Below are 12,184 nucleotides of genomic sequence, written 5' to 3' on the forward strand. Positions count from 1 at the left end.
TATGTCATTGCATATAGGCCTATCAGTGGCGTACCATGGTGCAACGTCTAACCTTGCATGAGCGGGCTTGGCAGTCCACGACACAAGTAAAGAGATAGTACCGAAGTGTGAAAAGACCTGAGTGCCTCGGTAGATGCAAAAACCATAAGAAATTACTGTTCGAAGCTAACTGATGCAAGTTCTGTAGCAAATATTAGAAGACGCGGGCATCTCTGAACATCCAGGACGGAGGAAAATGTGCAAGTGGTTTAAGAAATATTCAAAGTTCTCAGAAATGACAAAAGCAGGCATCTCACGAAAGTAGTTTAACCTGACACATTCCGAAATATGCTGAAGGAAGAGTTGAGTTTTTGTTCATGGAAACTACTACCAAGTTCTTGCAAACGTACCGCTGGAGTATCTGCAGAAGTCTGTCGCAATCATCCCCAACCATATACAAAAACTGGTTCTGCTTGTGTGAAATTTTTGCAATGCATAACAATTCTATCATTGTAAGTAACAAACTTCTTTTATTTCATAAAAACTGGTTAAGTATTAAAAAGGTTATAAACAAATTCCCTATTGAGTTAATTCCCGCTCACTCCCTCTCTCTCTCTCTATATATATATATATATATATCATGTTAAAGGAATAAGGATGCATTACATTCCAATCCAAGTATCATAGTCCAATTAAAGTGTCAAAAAATTGACTAGATTTCTGTCCATATTTAGAAGTCCACATTTTCTCTGGATACTGCTTGCAACCAAGTAAAATTGAAAGGCTTTTTTGATTGTCACTACATCTTTGTGAGGCAAAGTATATAGTCGGCAAAATGAGGTCACTAGGTTCACCTTACGCAGTACATCCACTGCACGAATCCAGAAAGCACAGCTCCATAAGGTATGCAAAAGGTAGAGTGGGCCAGCCAGCGCCTGTTGTTATAGACTGCAGTTATGTACCCACTAATTCTCCCACTGCCGAATTTGGCGAGTGTTTGTTTCAACGAATTCTGGCAGTTTGGAAGTATCTGAAGCTGTAGAAATGAACGTGTGCACATTCTGTGTCCCAGGAATTGCTTATTCGGTGAACTGACTGACAAATGGCTGCACTCCCGTAAAGTTTGTCGCATACCGATACTACAGACTTGGCCACAACCACATTAAAAGACTCCTTTTCATAAGCTGTTGCAGACTTGTAGCAAAATGCCATTCAGCTTCAAATGCCAAAATCAGCTTTACGTAAATGTTAAGTTTAAAAAAAGTTATTCTTGTTCTACTGAGCACTATACCCATCAAAATAGTATTATTATATTTTAGTATCTCAAGAACACAATAAGTTTCTGCTGGAAGCAGCACACAGCCGCAGTGTTGTGCATTTCGAGACATTCCAAAATTAAAACATAACTGGATATGCTCTGTTTTTGTTACCCCTCTATAGCACACTACAGTGACGAAGCCAGCTATAATTTCCTGGGAAGGGGGAGGCAATGGAGGGGTAGCTATTCTTTTGTACACCCAAAAGGACAGTTTTATGTTATTTGACCTACATTGCAATAACAAATGTATAGGGGGGGGGGGAGCAGACAGTCATCACCGTCTGCGCTCCCCTCTGGCGACATCACAATAAATGGATGACCAGTGGCTTACTCACCAGTCGAATGATAACTCTGCGCCTCATCCTGTGCCATAAAATTAAGCAATTTCCGATTCCATGTTAGACATAAAAATCCCTGCAAGAAATGATCTCAAAATAAAACTTCGCAGATATACATTCATAACTGTCCGAATATTTTTTTTATACAATTCTTGAAAAATTTCAAAATATAGTTTTTTGAGGAAACCAAATATACGCTAACTTAAAAAAAATAATAATAATAATAATAATAATAATAATAATAATAATCCAGTGTTGTATACCATCTGAAAGCTCTTTTTATAAGTTTTAAAATGACATCTCAACTAATGTCCTAGGTCCTTTCCTTCAGTTACAGGTGCCAATCGAACAAATGTCACGCAAATTTTGAAGAAGATTCTAGAATGCTGGCCTGCACATATAAGTGAAGGTGAGTTAGCAGCCAGGTTGGTTCGTTTTTCTTTTTTCTCGAAGCTTCGTGCTCAATTCACATGGTAAAGCCGAACAAGAGATAGAGAGTGAAGGCGGGTTAAAAGCCAGGTTGATTACTTTGTTTACTACGACTCAATAGCGATACGGGTCAGTGTTCTAGAACCCTGTCCAATCGCTAGTAAGTTTTGAGAATTTTAGGGGTCTCTAATTTTGAAACAAATTCTCATATCAACCTGAAATATCAGGGTTTGTCACTTTCCAATAGTACCAAGAACTGTACAAAATTTCATCAAAATCTGGAAAGGTAAGGTAGAATTTGTTTCACAATTGCGTTGATATCACATGGCTCTACTTGGAAGTCCACCTCATGTGGACTGCTCATTGTCTGCCTGTTTTCGTACTTGAGCACTGCTCTAGGGTTTTGAACTCAACGCAGGTGAATCTATTAATTTTGATTCTTACTTTGACCTTGAAACGGTCGCTTGGAGCTCAAAAAGTGAAGTCTTCGGATAGAACTCACCGAACTCTTGTTGGTAAGTCTTTACTGTAGGCAAGGCAGTGACAATAACCAATTCATTTGAACCAGTTCCCTCAGTTACAGTTACGGTTCCCAAGAACGAGAGACAGAAAACAACGTGTCCTGTGGGGCTCTAACCTTCACTCGCTGACGCTCGCTCGGCAATACTATGTACTGACAGGATATCACTGCCCTGCCCAAAGTAAAGAGCCTAGCCTCTTCTTTTCCCACGACATAATTTTGGATCGCTTTAAAGAACACCGTATAGTAGAGCAGAGACGGCAAGTACTTACTTTGGCCATTTCATTCATTTTTCCGATTCAGTGATTTGATCTTTTGGTTCTGGTTTTGAAAGCTTACCTGCTCCGCTAACTTGGTTGCTGGTATCAAATCATGTGGTACGTGATGGGCAGTTGATATATATTTGTTTGTTGTTTGAACGGGGAATTATGGATATGGTGTGACGTCATCTTGTGTTACCGTCTCCAATGTTTCACGTGGTTCGTTTCTAAGTTGTTAGTACGATCGTGGTGTCAGTGTCGAATGCGATGGATTTTTTTTTTCTTTTTTCGATAAAGGATTGATATTATAATTAAATTTTTATAGGCTGTCGAAATTAGTGTATGAAACTGATATTGATACTTATAGATTTTGTTGCACTGTGAAACTATTGAACCTTAAGAGGAGTTGCAGTGTTTGTTAAAAAGAGCAGAAACAATGTAATGGTAGTTTTATTAGTGGATCTAGGTATGAAGTACGTGAGATTCTTTTACTTTGTCTCATGTTTATGTCCGGAGTTACGAGGTATGAAAATATTATTAATGAATGTTCATTTGATCCTGTATTAAGCACGAATTGCTGGAAAGGTTATTTGCCATTCGTGGTCAGTGGAAGCATTTGACTGTGAACCATTCTTATAACTTTGTGGACGTTGTAAGTGGGGGCACATACGTAAAATATTGAGAATTTTTGGCGTAATTTGAAGAGGAATTTGAGCTGCACCCGTAGGTCAGAAGGGATGATGTTGCAGTTTGGATATTATTTATGGAACAGGAAATTTTGTTCCGGATACAGCATTGGACAAAAGTATGATTTATGAGGCATGCTGTGGAATTGTACACACAGCATTAAAATATCAGATATTTACTTTTGATTATTTTTTCCCTTGGTTTCGTTTGCTGTTTCATTATTCCAAATGAAATATTTGAGTTTTGCGTCCCACGGTTATGCTGGTTAGGCTAAAGGAGACGGTGATGATAAGTAATGAATGAAATGGCGTAATGAAGAAAGTGGGAGGAAACGGGAGAACTCCGAAAAACTCACGCACACGGTGTTTGTCCACCACAAAGTTCACTTGCCGGGGGCTGGGATCGAACCCGGGACCTCAAACACCAGAAGTGAACGCTCTACCAGTGAGCCACCGCGGTCCCCAGTTGTTTTTCATTTCAAGTATATAGTTCTGTGAAATTTCCACTGTACGTTAATTGTCGTTTTTTTAAACTGTAATGGAGTTACGAGGGCATGCTTCCCTCATGTGTATAATTTATTTTCCCTTTCTAAGAGAGGGGGTTGTGAGCAGGGTTTGCCGAAGTGGGCCCAGCCCGAAAAAACCCGGTGGGTTTTTTCGGGTTGGACCCACCTGAATAAACCCACTTTAAAACCCACCTGGGTTTTTGACCTATTTGTTAGTATATTATTGGTACAACTAAGATGATCACATTGTAAGTGATTTTTATCAGGTTTTAGACTTTCCTTGGGCGAATTAGAGGCTTTCAAGTTAAGGTATACAACAACATTCAACATAAGACCTTTATAAAGCTCTGAATGCACTAAATGAATTAAAAAAAAAAAAAAAAAACCTTAGCTTGAGATAGTTATAGAACAATTTAATGTTTGGATTATGCTTATAGCCTTTTGAAGTAAAATAAGCAATTTTGTACTTTAGAAAATATTTTCCGTGAATAGTGTGCTCATCGACTCGGCGACACCAAGGGACGTTATCACTCATACGTTTGACGGGTTTAAGGTCATAGGTGCCGGTACTAATAGTACATATGTAAATACATTAGTAAAACTATTAGTATTATTTCTTACCTTTGCTGTAAAACACGTTTTTTCAACTAAAATCTGGTTGAACAATAACAGTTTAGTTCAATCATTCGTTGCTACTCTTCAAATAAGCATTCTGTAGAATCAGCACCAGCAATAGCATAAAAATTCTTGTCAAATTTAAGAAGCTTAATGCTCGGGGTTCCGAAGACTATGTAACGCTTACTATTTCAAGTGCTGAGTTCAAATTTCCATACTAGTGGGAAGTTTTGATGTACACGCCGTGGAAGAAGAACTCGGGAAATTCCCGAATTCAACGCAGAAGGATCGGAAATGAATACTTCAACAATAAAAATTTTTATTTTACGCTTAAGCGTGCCATACGTCCCGTAAAAAACGGAACAGTCCCGTTTTTGGGCCCCGAGTGTCCCGTGTCCCCGTAAATTTAGTCGGGACAGGGAAATGTCCGTATTTAAACTCCGTTCCATTTCTGCTATCAATATCAGCTTATTCGAAAAGTGAAAAACAAAAAATTCTGACATTGGCTGGGAATCCTGTAATTAGTGAATGAACAGTACGCTGTTGCATGTAACAGTTTCGAGGAAGTTATTACACCACCCTGTTCGACTTGATAGCGAGTGAAATTTGCAATGCTACTTTTTTCCATTGAACTTGATGGAAACTCGGATACTCTCCGGAACATATATATATATAAAAGCTTTGAGTGTTCCTACATGTACAAACACAGGGAAGATGGCTGACCTATTCTCCAGCAATACATTAGATAAGTTAACAAGGATTATAATCTTTTTCAGAGGCTAGGGGCACAGAAGTGTGCTTTGGTCCAGGTCTTAGAAAAATCTGGTCCTGACAATTACACACGACACAGGGAGAAAAATCAGCTTTTCATCAGATTAAACTGACGAATGTAATTTTGGCAAATACAGCCATGTAAATAAATATTGCTAAACGCGCGAAGAATATTGAAGGTAGATTGTACCACTGATTTAAATAATTTGCATATTGTTTTCCTGTAAAGCATTTTTATAGCACATCTTAAGTTTTTAGGCATCTTTAGTCTATACAATTAATTGCAGTGTACGAAGAGAGAAAAGCAGCTGCTGCTTAGCGAACTTTCGCCAATTATATTCTTGGAAAAAAAAAATTAAAATTAAATAAAATTAAATCTTTTACTTTTAGTGTCACGGTTATGCCTGCTATGCTCAAGGTGACGATGATGATGAGAAATGAATGAAATGACGGAATGAAGAAAGTAGGAGGAAATGTGAGAATCCCGAGAAAATCCACGCACAAGGTGTTTGTCCACCACAAAGCTCACTTGGCGTGAGCTGGGATCGAACTAGGGACCCCATGCACCAGAGGTGAACGCTCTATCACTGAGCCACCGCGGCGTATTACACTTTTGTTCATAACCAGACTATAGTTCAATTCATTGTGTTGGAAAGCTGAGGGGGGGGTCTGAGGTGTCCCGTATTCTCATGGAGAAAATGTGGCAGGTTTATTTACGCTGGAAGATGTTAATTTCATGTAAGACATTTTGAAACATTTACTATTTCATACAACATGAATTCTATCTTTGTTTTAAATCAATAGACCCCTTTTGGTATTCATATTTGGCGAACGTCAGTCAGGCTTCTAGATGACTTGGTCTACATTTGTTCATTTGTCTGCCGAGGTCCTTCATGGCTAAGCGGTTAGTGTGTGCGTCTTCGGCGTGAGTGACCTGGGTTTGCTTTCCGGAGGGAGCTCGTGTGGTTCGGATTCCACTTTAATCAGTAGGTCCCGTCTCATATAGCCTCACTGCTGAAAGGGACGTTAAACTCAAAATCAACTCAATTGGTTTGTCTGCCTCTACCACACACACTACAGAGTACAACTTTCGGCCTTTTAAGTTAAAATTTTCAGAGTACACGCACGAGACACACTAAATTTCCTGTACAGATTTTGGCGATATACCAACGTAAAATGTCAAAATGGCGGCCATTTTTTCAAAACAGCGAGTATCTACGCTACGAAGCGCAAATTTCAGTCTTTAAAGTTAAAATTTTGACGGTGGAAGCACAAGATATGCTAAATTTGCTGTATAGATTTTCTCGGTGATCGAATGTAAAATTTCAAAATGGCGGCCCTTTTTTCAAAACGGCAGTGAGTAGAAAATTGTTGCAAGTTGTGACAATGACAAGCTTGAAATATAAGTCACATTTTAACACTTTTACCCCAGAGAGATTGAAATATTTCGAAAAAACCCGATTAAACCCGAAAATACCCGAAAAAACCCATATGGGCCCAGGTGGGTTGGGCTTTTTCAAAAAAGCCCGGGTTTTTTCAAACCCTGGTTGTGAGGCTTTCCCCCCTGTGCTTTTTTTTTTTTTTTCATTATGAAAGTGTGGTGATTCTTACTGTAGTTTTATCTACTTCAATACGTAATGTATTTCAAGTTTTGTTACATTTTGAACTGATACGATACGAAATTTGCTTAGTTCTATGTGTATTAATACTTGAAATATGAAATGTAAATAATAGCAGAATTATTACAGTCGGAACCACCATCGATTCGGTTCCTAAGGAACTGGTTCCTGGTGATATTTAACGAAATGTTCGGAGGAACGTTCTTTATGAATCGGTTCATTGAACGAATCAATTGAATGAAATGGCCAAATTAAAGACTTGACGAGTAAAGTACAGCAAGGTTACGAAAGTTTGGCCTCATTTTCTTAAAATTAACCCAGTGTAATTTTCGTGTCTATGTAAGGATACCAGCAGTAGTAGGCATTGTCAAGTTGACCCATTATTATTATTTTTTTTTTTAAAGGACATGATAACTACCCTTTAAGTTTCTTATATATCAAACCCCTGGCGTTATAACACTTCAACACTTAGCTCATAGAGTTGTATTTAAAAGCACAAGAAATGCATAAGCATCTACGTTTCGATAATTGATAAGGCTTGTCTTTAACGATAAAGGTGCTATAGCACAATCTTTGTAGATTACAGAATATATATAAAGATGACAATTCGTTATCTTAAGACAATGCTAACAAGAAAAAAGATTCAAATGTGAATATTAATTGGCAAAATAAAATTATATCGTATGATTGTGCTCCTGCACAACTAGATGTAGCACAAAGAATCTTAAATGAAAAAGCAAAGAAAAGTGTGAAACCTTGATCAAGAAAATTAAAACCATGAATACGTTAGTCTAAAATTGTTCGCCGATGTAAATTCACTCACCTCTGAATTCCATTTTACGAAAGAACAAAATCCACCAAACTTGATACAAAATGAAGTTACTATTATGAAATAATGAGTATAACAATAGGATTCCAATGTCCTCAAAGACACGAACTTCACGTCTCACACATCAAATAATAGTCTCTTTTTATCAATAGTAATAAACATACGCCTATTCCATACATTTACATCCATTACTACAAATATTGTGCACGTTGATCGAAACACTATGAAAGGAGTTAACCCACAGGAAAATAAGAAAGCACACACATTCCAAACAAGTTCAATACACAATTAAGCTTATTGCCATTTGGCAGCTAAATTTTTCACACCTTGTAGATAAAAGAGAAAGCTACAACTATTAAAACGTCCTTACAGTCCGCTCTAATAACTCATTAAAACACTTCGATTCTACATTGAATGCACCACTGGTAAACTATACTTGCCCCGTATGTATTAAAATTCTTACCCATCCCATAAAGTCCCCCGTATGATTTTATAGCCACAGAAAAACATGTAATTCATACAAAAATAAAGTTTATGACTTCTGTTTTTTACTTAAATATATAAAATAGTTGCACTATATTGTATAAGACATATTAGTTCAAATATATACATGTATAATGTTCAGTAACCGTACTTAACAAATTATTGTTTACATCGCTAAGTTCTTTCGTGTGTATTGTGTAAGCAATGTTACCCATTTAGCAATTTGTTTAACACTGCGATGTGCACGTAACTACACTCGACACCAAATATCCAATTCGTCGGCTGCATGAACTTGCTCACCTCCATAAACTGGTTAAAACATATATTTCATGAAATGAAATTAATTATCACAAACACCAACGCCGACTACGTCAATAGGATTTGCTGTTCATGTTATTTTCGATGTTGCCAGATGTGTACTACTATAAGCAAACGAGTTACTAGCAAAACCCTAAATAATTTCGTGAAAAATCCCTCATTCTCAAATATTTATATATAAATATTTCTGTTTTCTTCAAAACGAGGAAACTAATGAATTCAATGATAAAACGACTCATGTTAACTACAATCAAAATTTGGAAAGTACATCAAAAGGAATACTTTTAAGAAACAGATTCCTGCAAGCAACAGAAATAAATATTACATTATGAAGGAATGCATTACTAAACTATTTCGCTCTCTTTTCATAAATAATTACTTCTGTCATTTTGGACGGGTTTAATGAAAAATCGTTTTTTGAAAAAAAAATCAGCCGAAAAAAAGTCTTGGGCCCCATTCCGTACTAACCTTCGCAAAACCAAGAAGCCGAAGGAGGTGCAAAATTTTCCGTTTCGGACAAATTTTTCACTATATTTTCTGCGGGAAATTATACATTCTAAACAAATGTTCGGGATAAAATATTAAAACCACATAAAGTTTTAAAATAGGCTGAAGGCAAAAATAAAGTTTATGACCTTGCAATACTAAAAAGCAGCAAATTTTAATTTTCCTATAACCACTTTTCATAACTGGAAAACTTTGAAATGTTATTTCGTACTTAGTAATGAAAAATGTATATGGTGTTTGTGTGTATGTGTCTGTGTATGTGTAAATTATAGGAAATGAAATAGAAACTAAAGTTTTTTGTTCAATGAAAAAATGCACAAAAGCTCCGAGATGTTTTAAGTATAAAGACTATTTTATTTATGGCTATATCCAGTGGCGGCGATTGGACTTTAAAAGTGGGGGGGGGCAAGATCTGATATGAATATTTGTATATCAACGTTAGTTTCCCTAGTTGTTTCTAATACTTTGTTTGCCGAAAGGTTGCATAACTAATAGGATACATCTTTTTTCAATTAAAATATCGTATATTGTATTTCATATTTATTAAGTAAATTGGCAAGGGAAACTCAAATAGGTACTAGCCCTTTGTAGTCTAAACAACGAAGGTGTAAAAAGAGATTTGATTACTTGCTCATGGATATCTTAAAATTATATCTGGAAAAGTGTGAGATCAGATTATTTAATAACAAATTTGCAAAACAAATAAATGGAAAGGATAATATTAATTATAGTAATGAATAAAGACATTTTAGGCACTGTCGATTTTTGTGCAATTTAAGAATAACTTGTGAAAGTCATTTTTTCTTTTGCGAAATGTTCTCTCAATTAGTTTCAAAGCGGCTAACATATCGAGTCCTTGTAAGAAGGAATTGTTGCGCTGCAATAGGTTAAATTTTGGTCAGTGCCGTAACTTGTAGGGGGCGGGGGGCAACTGTCCACCAGAGAAGCTCTCCGCCGCCGAGCCCATTTTAAGACAAAATTTTCTTACTCCATATACGGTACGAACATGGAAAATATAAATGAAGAATCAAACAGTTTCACTACATTACATAAACTAAACAGCACACAAAAGGTAAATAAAACAAAAATAAGTTGTGGGTCCATTTCAGTAAAAACTATCTACTATTAGGGTCCCTAGAAATAATATTTATTCATATGGCTTTGACGTTGGTGAATATTGTCCCATTAATTAATTTGTCATGTATGGAACGGGCCCAGGGAAATAACTAATGGCCCCGCAGACCATGCCCTGCGGGAGGGCCTACAGGCTCCGGGGTCCCATAAAGAGTAAGAGAAAGATGGAAAGAGGGGACCCGAGAATTAGAAAAGCAACTTTTTCTAGGGGGCCGAAATACGCGTATTAATGCTTGCCTCCCCCCCCAAATATAAGTTACGTCGCTGTTTTGGGGCCATTTTTCGTGGCAATTGAAACGGAATTCCTGTAGCTTTCTTAACTCGACTGGAAGACAAATAACCCATACGTACTCACGCAACGGCAAATATTAAATGGCGAAATTTTTTCTAAGAAGCAGTAATATACACAAACTTTACATTTCAAAATGAAATTGTGTACTTTAAGGGCTTCGTGCAATTTTAGGGAACAGCTTTAGAATGCTGGCGCAATACAAAAAGTCCGGGTGTAGTAGATGAGAGGGATCCTGGCGCGGTGTAAGTTATGGGATATGTGGGTACCTTTTGAGGGTAGAGAGCTGAGCGGATACATTCAGTACCTAAACTATAAAGGTAACCAAGAAAGTTCTGTCTCTTTTTAATTTATTACCTTCGAATATCGATATGTCACCTAAGACGTACTTGGAAGATCAAAAATAGTCCCCATCAGCATATACGACCTTCTGCCAACGTTCTGGAAGGCCATGGATTCCATCGCGGTAGAACTTGGTGGGCTGTGAAGCGAAGAAGTTATCAAGTGCATTTTGCATCTCTACTAGGGATTTAAACTGGCGTCCTCTAAGGTGATTGCCCAAGGAATGGAACAGATGATAATCAGACGGTGCAATGTCCGGTGAGTATGGTGGATGCAATAGTGTTTCCCATCCAAGGCGTAAAATAGTGTCCCGGGTCATCGAAGCCAAGTAGAACTTAGCTTTCCCCTGTAATAGGAGGACCCCTTTGGAATTCAGGATGCTGGCTCCAGAGTTTTGAGTTTTTCTTGAACACGACTCCATTACTGACAGTACACAGTTGCATTGATGCTCTGACCATCTGGTAGGAGTTCACAATGCACGATGTCACGAGCAGTTCACCAAACGTACAGGAAAACCTTCTTCTGGTGCAGTGATGGTTTCGGCTGGTTTGGAACCGGTTTATGGGATGCTAACCAATGATGACAGTGCCGTGGGGCTTAGTACAGAACGCACTTCTCATCACATGTCAACACCTTGTCCAGAAATGGCTCCTTTCTCAGACGACACAACAAACAAAGAAACATATGTCTGCTCGCGTTGCCTCCTGGAACCCATAGACCCAACTTGTAGTGCTTCTGAAGTTGATGGAGGTGCTGCCAAATGGTTTCTCCACTCACATTGAATTGTAGTCCCAGTTCCTCACATGTCTGGCCACTGTTTGCCTCAATTGCTATCTGAAGATCTTCATTTTGTATATGTGTTGGTCTTCCGGCACGTGGTGCGTCTTCGAGTGTTTAGTCACCGTTTTTAAACTTGTTAAACCACCGCTGCACTGTCCACGTAGTCATGACACCTCACCAAAGGCCTGGCATATCTACCGCCCCGCTGCGGGCGTTTGACCCCAGTTTGAACTCGCACAGTATACACACCCTTATGACGTTCTGTGGAGGTCCCATGTTCACTCTGTCCTTACGCAAGTTCACGGTGTAACTAAAATGCCACAACCAGATAGTATGTTGGATATCCCCACACCAAGAACTGCCCTCCGCCTTATGTCCATTCGCATTGAACTCATGTTGTGAGAGCCAATTGAATACAGACCTCTACAAAAAGCGACAGTACTTTTTTGGTTACCTTATAG

At 38.0% G+C, this 12,184-nt stretch overlaps 1 protein-coding gene across 3 annotated transcripts in view; it reads right to left on the reverse strand.

Annotated features, from left to right (window-relative positions):
- The window catches only part of LOC145675522 (YTH domain-containing protein 1-like), a 35,356-nt gene extending 26,552 nt beyond the window's left edge, over window positions 1–8,804 (reverse strand). For 2 of the 3 annotated variants that reach the window (XM_081746001.1, XM_081746003.1), the window contains exon 1: window positions 7,865–8,758. The gene's annotated coding sequence lies outside the window, so the exon portion shown is untranslated. Of the gene's footprint in view, window positions 1–7,864 lie in introns of all 3 variants that reach the window. The other variant, XM_081746002.1, reaches the window with a different exon arrangement.
- Window positions 8,805–12,184: the final 3,380 nt, after the last annotated feature.

This window comes from Thermobia domestica, chromosome 18, assembly GCF_964235325.1.
Source record: "Thermobia domestica chromosome 18, izTheDome1.hap1.1, whole genome shotgun sequence".
Taxonomy (NCBI): Eukaryota; Metazoa; Arthropoda; class Insecta; order Zygentoma; family Lepismatidae; genus Thermobia; species Thermobia domestica.